At 27.3% G+C, this 15,091-nt stretch overlaps 1 long non-coding RNA gene across 1 annotated transcript; it reads right to left on the bottom strand.

The window, feature by feature from the left end:
- Positions 1-2,807: 2,807 nt before the first annotated feature.
- Positions 2,808-4,599, bottom strand: LOC125824366 (uncharacterized). Its single transcript, XR_007442766.1, has 2 exons — positions 4,295-4,599; positions 2,808-3,012 (listed from the first exon to the last, which is right to left on the bottom strand). It is a non-coding gene; the product is annotated as an uncharacterized LOC125824366 (long non-coding RNA).
- Positions 4,600-15,091: the final 10,492 nt, after the last annotated feature.

The following is a 15,091-nucleotide window of genomic DNA, read 5'->3' as shown; positions in this document are numbered from 1 at the left end:
ATCAATAAATAATATCATCAAAAAAGATTCTTATATATATATATATATATAAGAAATTGACAGGTTTGATACGTATAGTATTTTTTAAGCAACTGTCATATAGCATGAAGCTACTTGTTCACAAAATTTCAGTACCATGACAATTTGCAGCTTTTTTGTACTCTTCATGAGTTAATCTAAAATTACGTGTATTTTGCACTTCCAATTTGATTCAGTATTATCCTTAAAATTTAAAAGGATCTTAGTACTTGCTCCTTAGGTTCATAAGATCAATAGTAGTGAGAACATCCAAGTATATTAATCTAATGCAAGGTGTCATACACTAAAAAAAGAAAAACAAAAGGAAGAAAAAATTCAGATACACATTTTAAATCTAAGCTTTTAATGTAGAAACATTATAACAAAAAAGATTGAACTGAAGAGCAGATGAAGGTTCAGATAGCGAAAAGACAATCATAATCACGGTAGAAAATATAATATGAATAGATTATTATTGTTAAAAAAGTAAAGAAAAGAATAGTCGTTAGGGTCCTCTTTAAATAAAACTACAAATAATAGAAACACTTGTTCCTACAACTAATTTTGTCAAGGTATCCGCAACAAAATCATGAAAGCATGTAAGATTATTGATTAAAACTATACCTGTTGTCTCAACAGGAAGAAGAGCATCCATAGTATGATCAAATTCATAATTAAAATGCAATCTCTTGGACGAAGCTCTAAAATTTTCAAATTTAATATGGTGTTAATAAGAGGAAGAGCTCCCAAATGATGCAAAGATAAAATGTTCCAAGGAAAAAATAAATAAAAACCTAAAATATAAATCTGAAAATCCAATAGGCATGAAAGTTTAGACAGTCTGCAAACTATATATTAGTTTGACCAATCACAATATGACACTTTAGATCAAATCTATTTTGTTGAAATCATAAGAAGAGATATTAAGCCTACTTTTATTCAATGTATTTTTATTGTCAAATATCTCTCTGTGTTCTTGACCATTCATAGTTTTTTTATAGAAAAGAAAAATATCAACTTAATTGATGTTGTATAACTGATCTCCGGAAAAAATCCTCATAACTTAAGTCGAAAAGAAAAGCTTTTCCATCAAATCCAATCACAAAGAATGTATCGCAATTACATGTAGTAGCAAGACTGGTGGGTCAATTAAAGTGAAGACTCTAGATTAATCAATTCCTAAATGAAGTACATTCAATTGGGTTAAAGATTATGCATCACTGCCTTATGCAACTAATCCATTAGGAAATGTTGATACTTTATGCAGTTTTTTCAATGATAAATTTCCTTCCTGATTTTTGTAATATAAAAATATATTATACGTATTTCAGTAAGTTTAGCTATAATAGAAGAAATGAAGATGAATAATCATAAAATTCATTCAATAGATATAAACCTGCTCTAAGTTACCATTGATCTCTATTGTACAACCTTAAATTCATGAAAATACCCTTAAAAATAACCACAACTGTAAAATCTAAGTAAAAGAACAAAACATAAAAAGGTTTAAATGAAAAAAGTGATGATATAAGTTTAAATGTTAACCTTATTCTTTGTTAAGCTTCAACATTGTTCAGTCAATTTTTTCTCCTGCACATATACAAATTATCATTTGACATATAAAAAGTGCAAAGCTAAGTTTGCGACTCAAGAGTTGAGAAAAAATGCACAATACATCTGTTGAGAATTATTGTTTGTACTTTTAGTTCAAATTGTGTATCTGATTACTCTGATGGGCCAATGTTTTATATTTCTAGGAGCTCCCTTATAGATGCTCCTAGAAAATGTTACTTGGTGGTGATGCAAAGGAGAAGCATGTTGTAAGCACAGACCCGACATAATGAATCTTGATTAAGGAAGATCTCTATGTGCCAAAAACAATAGCATAACGAAACTCATACCATTTAGAAAAGCATAATGGTACTTAAGCACTTTATGCTGAGGAATAAAAAATTCATGTAGCAGATTGTTTTAGAAAGAAAGAAAAGGAATTCATGTTTGCCTCTTTACTCTTATAAATGTAACATCTAGAGGAGGAGTAAGAACATCTCAACTCTCATATTTTTTTCTTGAAACTGATAATGTTACATCTCAACTCTCGTCTTAAAACAAAAATGTAAGTCATCTATAGCTTGTCCAATCACTAACAATATATATTAACTATCTTATCCATCCTAAAATACATTTGTGTACATCTAATATATAATCTCATCAAAAGTCACTCTCTTACATTTAAAACTTTGAATGTTAAATATATATGTACCTTTTGATGTTTAAACTCAACACCTTCCACCAACTCCAAAGGTAAAAGGAGGATTCTCTTAGTATTCACATTCACAACACAATGCGTGTTAGAACTTGTACCATGACATAGCCGAAGTACAAAATATCTTGCATGTATAAAGAAAAAAAATAGAATAGAAATGTATGATGCAGCATGGTTGATTTAGGCATATGGGATATTCAGTAGTAGTAAATTCCTTCAATAACAACTTTCAAGCAACAATCTCCTCCATTTTACCATTTTAATTATAGAAATCAGGTCCATAGAGTTAAGGGTAAAAAAAAAAAAAATTTAAAAAGAAGAAGTTCAGCAACATTAACTCCTTTAGTTTCTACCACTACCTGCCTGTACATGACATATATAAGCTTAGCTTCTTCTTTTTTTGGCTTCGTGGTGGTTCAAAAAAGAGTAGGAATACTATCAGTTACTTGTTTAACTTAAATAAATAATATTTGTTCAACTAAACTCATAGAGAGTTGCGGAAAGGATGAGAAGAATTTCTTACCGAGTTACTTTGAATTGCATCGTCGAACGGGTTCTTCCAACTGCATTTGCAGTATGGCTGACCGCAGTTCTTCGAAAGATGTTCAACTGATCATTTTGTGGGAGAAACATTTAAAAAATTGGTATGCATCTATAGATATTGCTGCTCATAGATAATGGCATTACCATATTGCCTTGAGAAATGGTGCTTTCCTATTGAAAAATTTCTGAAAAAAGAGCAATATATCTGAGAAACTCTTAGAAATTAATTTACATGCTATAAGTTCTTCAGTAATGAAGATGAAGTTTGACAGCTAGCTATACTCAAGAATTTCTTAGCCGTTTTGTCCTACTAATTATTTGAGCCTAATATCAAGAAAAATGAATCATGAAAACTATAAATTTTTACACATAGAAAAAACAAATAAGATCAACTAACAACATGATTAAAACGGGACAGTGAAATGTGTTAAATGAAAAGAAAAAGAAGCAAAAACTTAGTCTACATCATTAATTCAGTCTTATGATACTTATTTTTCTTGTTGGTACAAAACAAACAGGAAATTTATTAAAACCCGCATAAATAACAAATGAAACTAACACTATGATTAAAATGTGGCAGTGAAATGTGTTAAATGAAAAGAAAGCACAAACTGAGTCTAGATCGTTAATTCACAGTCTTATGGTACTTCTTTTTCTTGCTGGTACAAAACAAGCAGTGAATTTATCAAAACCTGCATAAATAACATATGAAACTAACACATTATGACAGTGAAATTTGTTAAATGAAACGAAAGCAAAAACTTAGTCTAGATTGTTAATTCACAGTTTTATGATACTTATTATTCCTCCTGGTACAAAACAGACAGAGAATTTATCAAAACCTACATAAATAATACTCTATGAAATTAACAATATGATTAAAACATGGTAGTGAAATGTGTTAAATTAAAAGACAGCAAAAACTCAGTCTAGATCATTAATTCATAGTTTTATAATATTTATTTTTCTTGCTGGTACAAAACAGACAGTGAATTTATCAAAACCTACATAAATAACATATGAAAGTCAGTAAGCAACTTTTAGTTATATATTTTTTTCAAATGGATCTTTCAGTTATAGTTTTTCATAATAAAAGCCAAAAGATGACATCGGCATTGAGGTTTTAAAAGTTTCATCTTTATCTTTGATTATGAGCCATGACAAGCATAAATAACCATGGACCTTATAATCATTCATCACCTCTATACAGCCATAAAAAATTAAAAGAGAGCAAAATTTAGGATAAAAAATTGTACCAATATTTTTTATACATGAACTATGAATGCTCAACATAGAAAAGCTAAGCACCGTTGCATTATTAAAAAAAAGACACTATCAAACTACTATTAGGTGCATCTAATATAAAATAAAATTCCTCAAATTTATTCATACCTAAATAAGTATACCTTAGTAAGTAAATCAATATCAACTAAATCGAGAAGGTGCGTGTTTTGATCACGCACATACCGAATAGAAGAAGGTTTTGGTGGAAAACTTCAAAATCCTCCATTATTGATAACCGTTCGAGTCTCCATTAATGAGATTCTTTAACTATAGGTTATTTCAGAGCTAAAAAATGATAAAAGATAATCGATTGGGTGCTTATGATTATAGTTAAATCCACAACACTGACTGATTCGAAAGAACAATGAAGGGAACTTCAATCTGGGTTAAAAATTCGGAAAAAAAAACACTCCATTAATGGGCAATGAGCCAATGACTCAAGTATGAAATGTTTTGCTGATAAAATCAATTGGGTGTTTAAAGTATCGTTTCTCTGTAAAAATATCTCCTGAAGAATGATTGAGAAGATGAAAAAGAAAAGAAAAAAAGAATGATCCAGAAGCATTCTGTTTAATTTACCCTTGCATAATATGTATAATTACAGGTTTGCCATTGGTCGTCTGGTCGGCTTCACTTTTCTATATAATAGAAATAGAAATATTCATACTACTTTATGTTTATTAAGATTTGGACAGACATCGCCACTTTCCTTAAGTGTGAAGATCGCCATTTGCCGACATGACACGTGTACAGCTAAGATCATCCCAATTATTATTCCATGTTTCACATAGATTTTCGGGATAAGATGCAAGTAGCCCTAGACTATGATCGAAATCATTGGAGACACACTTTAATTAAATTAAGGTCGTATTATCCCTCCGAACTCGTTTTATTTGTAGTTTTATACACCCTTTGGTTTACGTGGCACACTCTGTGACTCCACATAGTTGACGCGTGTGGAAAATGGATGCCACATAAGTAAAAAAAAAAAGTGTATAAAATTATATAAAAATGAGCTTGAGGGGTAATAGAACATTAATTTAGTTAAGGTGTGTCTCTGAGATTTCGATTAAAGTCTAGGAGGTACTTGTGTCTTATTCCGTAGATTTTATTTGGAAAGTCCAATAATTCAATGACTCTTACCCAAAGCTTCTAAATATTTTTAATTAAATTATACATATATGATCTTATAATACAAAATTTGAAAGAGTAAGATAAATTTAAAAAGAAAATAGTTTTTTTTTTAAAAATAAAAAGAATATTTGAAAGTTATACTATACTTGTATTCGATGATGATGACATTTTTGTGGGATCAGCCTAATTTTGTTTTTATTTATTTAGTCGACTATTTTAAATAATTCCCCTAAGATTCTTGGACATGAATATGTACTCAACTAATTATATATCGTGGGAAGATCTTTTATGAAAATGTATTGGTAATCAAATAAAAAAAAAGAGAACGGTTGATGACGGTAGTGAAAACAATTAAAAAGAAAAATAATAAAGTTCTAATTCTAATCGGAAAAAAATATTATTGCTTTTGTACATTATTTAATAACTCTGTTTTTAATTTGATTCCTACTGAATTTTACTGTTGATGTATCGAGTGGCACTTTTATCATTTTTATAAAGGGGGTTCGAAAAATAAAAATGTAGTACCTATTTGGAGTTAAAATTTCAAGGTAAATTTTGAACTCCCTAAACTACTGAGTCAATCATTTATCTTGTGTTTAGGAGATTTAAACTCTTGATATAAACATAAAATATTCAAAAATTACCTTTTTATATTAGTGTTATTTTTTATCGAGTGAATTAGAATGAACACCCTTCTATATCTCTTGATCCGTCTGCGGATGTACCACATATTTTTATATCTATGTAGACTTTGTAGAGGGCTAATTTCGTGTCATTTTATAGTATCTCGATAGTTATTTTCCTCTTTTGCTTGTGTGATGAGTTTTTGATTCACATATTTTGTTCTAACTTTACTATATACTTTGAAGCAATGCTTGATCGATACGCAACTATAAATGTTCCAAACAGTTGTTTTGGCTACTACTTCAACTTACCTCTGTTCAACAACCAAAATCATTTGGTATATTTTTTTTGTGAACGGAGACAAGTCAAGGAAGTAGCCGAAACATTATCAATTGCCCTTGGTTGTGTAAAAAAGATATAGTTTAAACTCAATGATTATACCTTGCGGTTCAAGAAATTTCTTATTATTGAGTTAGAAAGTGTTATGAAGACGATAACACTGTTTATAACGAGTCAAATGACTATACATCTTATATATACAAGTTTATATATTATTATACACCACATATATACAAGTTTATGTAAAATTATACATAGATTATTTAGTCTTGACGTTGCATATTGAGTTTAGAATGGTTAGTTACTTTTAGATGAACACTCTCCTAAATTTTAATTTATAGGTTAAAGTAGTGTACGTAAAATCTGAATGTTGATTTCCAAAGTCAATTCCAACAAAGTGGTTAAAATCTTGGACTAAGACGATCAATGCTTTTTCCTTCATAAAAGAATTATCAAAACATTAAATGAAATCAATATTAATTAGATATCGATCATTTGCCCCCTTTAATATACAAAAACCGAATTGAAAAACTCTAGGACATTGAATCCACAACACTAACTAAGGGTGTCAAAATGAGCTCAAATATAGGTAACCCGCTCATAATTTTATGAGTTGGGTTCAAGATAATTTGAAGAGTAAATTTTGAGACTAGCAAACATAAAAATCATATTAGCGCTTTATAGCTACAATTTTGATATTTGCGCTCATAGCAAACATAGTTTGCTATAGAGCATCTAATTTGTATAAATCGCAATAATTTGTACAAATCGGGCGTCTGTGCTATGAAAATTGTGTTTGTATATGTATATGTTCTTTGTGTTAGTCTAGAGTGGAGAACAAGATTAAGAGAAAGGGGAGAGAGGCGAGCGAGAGAAAGCAGAGAATGAAGAGAGGTGAATTATATATGTATATCGGTTAGATAATTGTGTATATATATATATATAACTACTATATATGTATCAATGATTCTGTTTGTATATCTGCATAAAATTTGAATTTACACAATCTCAACCCACTCGAATCTTAACCCATTTAAATGAATCTTTAATTGAGCTCAATTTAATCTCCAATCACAACCCGTTTTAAAACTCTTTATTTGCATTGGTGTTATAGATGTTCTCATATTAAATGTGTGAATCACTATCTATTCTATATCTTCTAAGATTTATCTATTTACTAGTGAACAAGTCCGCTTTTCGTGCGGTCATAAAAAGATTAGTTGAATTTACAATTAACTCTAATCCATTTAATCTAAAATGAAAGTAAATGTATTAACAATCATAAGCGTGAACATAAGATTTAAAAGATCGTCGATCGAAACTAATAACAACAATTTGTAGATGGAACCGTGGAAACACCTTAAGATTTTTATTGCTCCTATGACAACCCTTGATACGATCAAATTGATTAGCAATTATAGTACAAGATATTTTAGAAGAATGCATTCATTATAATCGAGTTATTTTAAAATACTTTCACTTTCTTTTTCTTTTTATGGGAAGCACCAATCGTAAATAGTTCTTTTGGCAAATCCTTCCTAATATAGTCATAACCTTAAATGTACCTTTAACGTCGAAAAAACTATTTTCAATGATAAATTCATTTTAATTACATTATTAAATTATACCTCATTGAAGAATAGTAATAAGATATTAAAAATTTAGTATAACTCACATTATATATTTTTAGCACATATCAAAATATTATTACTTAGTTGATTTGTAGAAAGTAAAATATAAATAAAAATAGTACTGAATTTGTCTATGAAATCTTTGGACTATTTAACAAATATATTGAATAATAATAATAATAATAATAATAATAATAATAATACACTAAATAATAATAATACACTAAATAATAATAATAATAATAATAATACACTAAATAATAATAATACACTAAATAATAATAATAATAATAATACACTAAATAATAATAGTAATAATAATAATACACTAAATAATAATAATAATAATAATACACTAAATAAGAATAATAATAATACACTAAATAATAATAATAATACACTAAATAATAATAATAATACACTAAATAATAATAATAATAATACACTAAATAATAATAATAATACACTAAATAAGAATAATAATAATACACTAAATAATAATAATAATAATACACTAAATAATAATAATAATAATAATAATAATAATAATAATAATAATAATACACTAAATAAAAATACTTCATCTCTTTCCATTTAAAATTATACCTTTTTCAAACATATTATGGAATTCTCAATTGCTCAAAGCCTATCATTTGCAACAATTAGAGAACCTTAAAAACTTAAATACACAAAAAAATAAACAATTTTTATTACAAATAAAGAGGGAAAAAAAAATCATAACTACAAAATTGTGAAAGGGGGTGTCCAAAAAAATATTAAAATTGCCGGTAAAATATAAAGTTTTGATTATTACTATAAAATAAAGAAAGCAAATATTTTAAAAATCTTTAAGTTTGACTATAGGAACTTGATGAAATAAACCTCTTAGCATCTCAAAAAATATAGACAACTCCTCATTAGCTTTCCAAAAGCAAAGCTGACCACTTTTATAAACCAAATAATATGAAAGTATGATAAAAAAAAATGAATATTTAAAACAATATCATACAATGATTATAAGATATTTTTAAAGTTTAATTTTGTATTTTTGAGAAAATTCACATTATCATTATTTTCCCCATAAGAGAAAATAATGAGTAACAAAAATACAAAAGGAATGATATGTAGATAAACTTGATCAACATATAAATAAAAAGATAGTAAAGAAAAATGAAGATTGTCAAGCACTCATAAAAAAAATGAACTCGATAAAAAAGTGTTTTGTCAAAAATAAAGAGGTTGAAGTAACTATTATAACATATACGGTTACTGGTTATATTAAGAAAGTGACTATAGAGATTTTGAGAATTTCATATAAACTTTAAATCAGAAACACATAATATATATATATGTTTATCACAACCTGACTTGACATAAAATTTAATAAAGAATGAAGACTTTGTGAACTTTTAGTTTTAAATATTTCATAATATTATTCACTATGATTATGTCAGATTAATGTAAAAGTCAAATGTAAATTTGAAAAGTCAATTTTGGCAAAGTAATTAAAATATTAGACTATGACATAAATTTATTCTCCTCAATATAAGAATTTTCATATATTAATCTAAATCAAAATTATATATCGATAGTTTGCCCCCTTAAATTAAAAAAATTAAATCGAAAAAATTTAGGGCTTTAAATCCACAACAATAGCATGTATACTAAGCCATATCCTCTTTTCCTAAAATGTCTATATCTCCAAAAATCATAATAATTTATCTTTATTCCTTTTATATATGAAAAGTTTTGACTTCTATATTAAAAAAATTGGGGATTTCATACTATATAACAAAATGCATGTAATTAAATAGAGTCATGTACTACTTTTTTTTATCACTTTATTTTTTATTTTTCCTTAAATGTCTAAGTTGATCAAATAATATTTTTTTTGGTAACTAAAGATTTTATTACCAAGTAGAAAATGAGTAAAAGAATAAAATTGTGATGAAAATCATCATATTACCATTTTTGTGCTAGTCATTATTTTTTTTCTATAAAAGTTGTTTTGACTCTTGAGAAAATTTACTATATAAATAGCATCTTCTTAAGTTGATAAACAACAACAAATACAATATAATTTGAAAGAAAAGATGGGTAAATTGAATAGTTTGATATTTTCTGTTCTCCTAGTTATGTTGATAGCATCAACAGGTTTGTTTCTTCCGTCTACAATTTTTTTTGTTTGCTTAAAAATTAGTATAAGAGTTTATTATATTTTACCAACTAATGAAGTGTGCAAATGATCATTTAACATATAACAATAAATCTATTTCAATTCTAGAAATAAACAAATAATTAACTTATGTTTTTTTCTTATATTTATTATGTTACCTTACCTTAGAGGATTTTGGACATAGATATTAAAAATACATATAATAAAATTTGAATTTCAGGTTTATTTCAAGTAGATGGTTTGAATTGTTGCACAGACAATCACATTGGACGTTGCATTCCAGGCAGTGAAGATGATACAAAATGTGATAATATTTGCAAGGCAAATTGTAAGGGAGGTCACTGCAAAGTCATCGGCAAAACACCTCCTAATCATTTTTGTCATTGTCTATGTTAAGAATTTTTTTATAAACTTGTTCTATATACGTGGTTGCAAAAAGAGACATTTTTATGTTTCCGCATATATTATGAGTTGATCTCTTTATGAATATCCTAAGAGTTTATGAGATATTCGAGATGTCTTTTCAAGCGAAATATATTACCTTAAATGTAGGCATGGACTATGATTTACAATTGAGTAGCCTCAAAGAACCTAATTGAAGTTCAACACGTCTTGTAGAGTCCAAATTGAAAATAAACACATTTTGTAGAGTGTCATAAAATTTCAATGTCTACACATACTATATAACAAAATGCATCCAATTAAGTAGAGTCATATATAAGGAGTCACTTAATACTATTCTATTTATCACTTTATTTTTAGTTTTCCCTTAATTTCCTAATTACCAAATATGTTATTTTGATAACTAAATAATTTTATTGCACTTTGTACTAGTCATTTATTTTTTTATAAACTGATAAACTTTTGTTGAAGGGGTACAGTTTATATCTTAGATAATGTCATATTGAAAAGAGAAAAAAATATGAAGTGTCGTATAAAACATAACACTAGTTAACATTATACATATATTTAGAAACTCGATGATAATATAGCCCCTAGATACGAATCCAAAATAAACAATACATGGTATGAATTATGATAAATATGATATCAAAATCTAACCTTTGTAGTACGATCAATGATGATAGGGTTATCTCAGTGAGTACGCTAAGACCCTATGATGGGGTGATCATGATAGAAGTCGGGATGATAAGAGCAGACCAAAGAGAAGGAATAACATACTTCTACGTTTGGTAAGCTTCTAAAGAAAGAGATACACATGACATCTTAAATAAATCTCACATCAAAAAGACAAACAAAAGCTCACTTGATAAGCACATTTTTAAACTCGATGATACATATCATGACTTGAATTGTGACTTTTTTTTTTTTTAATCATTTCACTATTTTCCACTGTTATAATTGTGCCCAGTGACATTGCTGGGCCAACTTATTTGGGCTAAAGACCATAAGTTGGGCTTACTGTCCAACTTATCTCTTTGACAAAAAATGCAAAATTGCCCATGAGATTATATTCTATGTCTATAGGATGGTTGAAGTCAAAAGTTGAATTTTAATTTTTTTAGAAATTTGAAAAAACACTAAAAAGTTATTTTTGCTTCAAATTACTCATAAAATTTTAAAAATAACTTCAATTTGTATTCACGGACAAATACAACTTCAGTTTTCAAATATCATTTTTCATTATGAAAACAAAAACTATATTTTTTTTCCAAATACTCGTAATTTTCATGGTCAAACGCCTCCTAAAAGTACTCTCATCCCAAACGCAAGTACCAAAAAGGTTATAGGGATGATCTTTAACTTCTTTTTTTGTTTAACCATTTAGTCTTCGATACTTATTAATTCAACTTCTAAATTCATATCACGTGAGCTTACTAATGAGATAAAATTTTACCTATCGAAAGCATCTCTATTCTCACCAAATCATGAAATTAGTATTTAAAGTTTATGAATTTGAAATTTTTATTTCTTGTGAATTAGAGAAATTTTATCAAAAGTGGAATCCCCCAAATGACATGAAAGATAAACAAATTATTAAGGAAAACAGACAAACACCAATTAATGATATTTTGTGATGTGTTTGAACCAAAAAGTGAATGGTTTGCATGAAGATTGGATTCATTTTGGACTTTTATGAAATGAGAAAAGAGTAACCACTTCCCTTTTCCAAAATTCCATCTCCTCAAGAAATTTCCTACCTATGGTTGTATCTCTTTTCCAAAAATGGTAAATTGTCAAGATTGGGACAAAACTTCATAATATTAAGAAGGTTATGATAACATATGTAGCAACGAAAAGAGATATTTGGTGGCAATAGATACATTCAACGACAATTGAGTTAATATTATTGTATTTAGAGTCGTTAAAGATTTTATTAACGTTTGTATATAGTGTTGGCTATAAATGCTCATATTATATTATTGTCGCTAAATATAATGTGTAGCGACAATTATATTATTGTAACTAAATAATTATGGAGAAATCCTTTATTTATTGTCGTAAACACATGTGTAGTGTACATTTGCATATGTGGATAATTTTGTGTAGTACTTGTTGAAATGGTTTACTCTTATAGCCAACACATTACACATTGTTATATCTCCATTTTTTTAATTGATAAAATTATCAAGAAAGTGTTTAAAATTATAAGTCATTTTAGTACTATGATATGAGTTAAAATTCAACGAAGAAATACAATCAATAAAAATTAATATTATCGATTCCAACTTACATTTAAAATTAGGACATAGTTAATGTTGTTATTCATGCTAGGTTATTGGTTGGGGGTGGGGGGGGGGGGGTAGGGGGATTGTTTGTTTTGTTTTATGTTGAAGAAGTGGTATTATTTTATGATAAAAGCTATCAAAAGAAAATGTGAAACATGGATCCTATAAAGCTTTTTGTGATATTTAAAATGTATTAAGAAATGAAAAACATATTTTAAATTAACACATAACAAGAAAATAGGACAAATAGCTTGAAGTTAGAAAAGGGGCTCCTAAGAGACTGCTCAAGTTGCCTATAAATTATTTTGGGTCATGGCTACTCGAAATTGCTAAGAGACATGTACATAAGACAATACTTTTTTTAAAAATACTTGATCTCGATTTTTATGTCAAAATATATTATTTTATCTCGATTAAATAATCAAATATTCTAAAAGAACAAATATTTTGTTTTTTGATAACTTGAAGCTCGATCCGCTAGTTATCTTTGTTTGAAATCGTTAGAATATTCTAAAAGATTCTTTTAAAAAAATGAATTTTGTAAGTGGAGAATGACGAATTTCACCAATGGCCTTATTGGATCATTAGTCACAAGTGGATAATCAAGTTGGCCATCTAATACACAAAAATAAAATAAAATATATAATTGGGATATTTACACAATTATTTGTTTATTAGCCTTTTCTACTTGGAAAAGGTATCATTCATATGATGACTAGGAATGCTACTTGCTTAAGATATTGTCTAACATCGGTTCATGCAATAATAATAATAATAATAATAATAATAATAATAAATACTAGGCAATATTCTCACACAATTATTCGATATCTATATTAGTGAAATATTCAAATTTAGCATTAAACTCGAAAAATTAATCTAAGACATGCAAGTTTGTGGGGATAACGTGATTGAATGAATTGATAATTGTCATTAGCTCGTTCACCAGCTACAAACATAAAAATTAATGACTGATCAATTTTGTAATAGTTATCTTATTTAGCGAAAAGGTTGAATATGACAATTTGTAGTATGTCAACTTCTTTCTCAAATATTAATAAAAATATCGAAATAAGTGACTTATAAATAGAAAGAAGAGGAGATAAGAAGGAACGGATATTTATGATATTCAGAAAAAATTATGTCCTCATATATTCTAATCACCTACCTATCATAAACTCACTCAAAATGCTTTTTCCTATAATAATGGAGCCCATTTCAAAAACATGTACTCCAACAAAGATTCTCAACTTTCTCATCACATTGATAAGAATTAAAACATAACTTCTTATCATAAAAATATAGTAAACTAAAAGAAATTATTAAAAAATAATCTTTTAATAATAAACTATTTAGTAGTTAGTCTAAATATATATAATTTTTGTAGTGGTTATGCCCTTCTTTCTTTCACCATGAGTATTAATTAAAATCTTACAAATGACCATTGGGGTTGTTGAGAAAACATAGATGGTGATATAAGGAATAAGAAATTTATAAAACCTAACCTAAAATTTATAAAATTTAGAGTGACTATATAGTATTTGTTAAAAAGTAGTGTATATATATTTTCGTCATCTAATAAGTGATACATATTTATCTTTTTTTGTTAACGAATTTATATTTACTGAACTAAAAGGGAACCAAATCCTAAAACTGATTTTTTAATTTTAAAAATATTACGTACCTTTAAAAAATTACCTCACATTTTTTTTATCTTTACCCCTACCTAACCTAAATGAGAAAAAACTAACTCCTTTCCTAGTCATAAAATGATTTGGATAGAATACGAATAGAAAAACCAACAAGGGTTGTGGTGGAATGGTAAGTACTTCTTCATCCTTGATCAAAATGTCTCAAGTTTGAGTCCTCTTGGGTACGGAGTTGCTTTTGTTAGGGAGTGTTTTATCCCCTAATGTGGGACTTTCTGGTGGGAATCCAAATTTAATCGGGCTCCAATGAAGGTACCAAACACCGGATGTGAAACCAAAAAAAGAATACGAATAGAAGAGGAATCAATTTTTTTTAGTTGGGTTGGGTCTATAGGGGTAAAAAAAATGTGTGAGATAATTTTTGAAACCCACATGACATTTTTTAAATTAAAAAAATAATTTTAAAATTATTATTTTTAAAATTTAGTATGTTAATGAAAAGGATAAATATGCACTATTATTTGTTGGATGACGATATATATATGTACTATTTGTTGGATGATGAGGATATATATGTATGATTTTTTCTAAAGAGGAGTATATGCCCTCTAAATCACAAAGTTAAAAAATATATTTATCCCTTTTTTTTTTATATAAACAAGTAAAATATATAAAAGTTGAACTGGATTTTAGTTATCAAGAAACTTTATTTAGTTCTAATTATTCTATTTTTTTCA

The sequence above is a fragment of the Solanum verrucosum genome, unplaced genomic scaffold (genome assembly GCF_900185275.1).
Source record: "Solanum verrucosum unplaced genomic scaffold, falcon-dt-bn FXZP01000022.1, whole genome shotgun sequence".
In the NCBI taxonomy this organism is placed as follows: Eukaryota; Viridiplantae; Streptophyta; class Magnoliopsida; order Solanales; family Solanaceae; genus Solanum; species Solanum verrucosum.
This window is presented reverse-complemented; position numbering and strand designations above follow the sequence as displayed.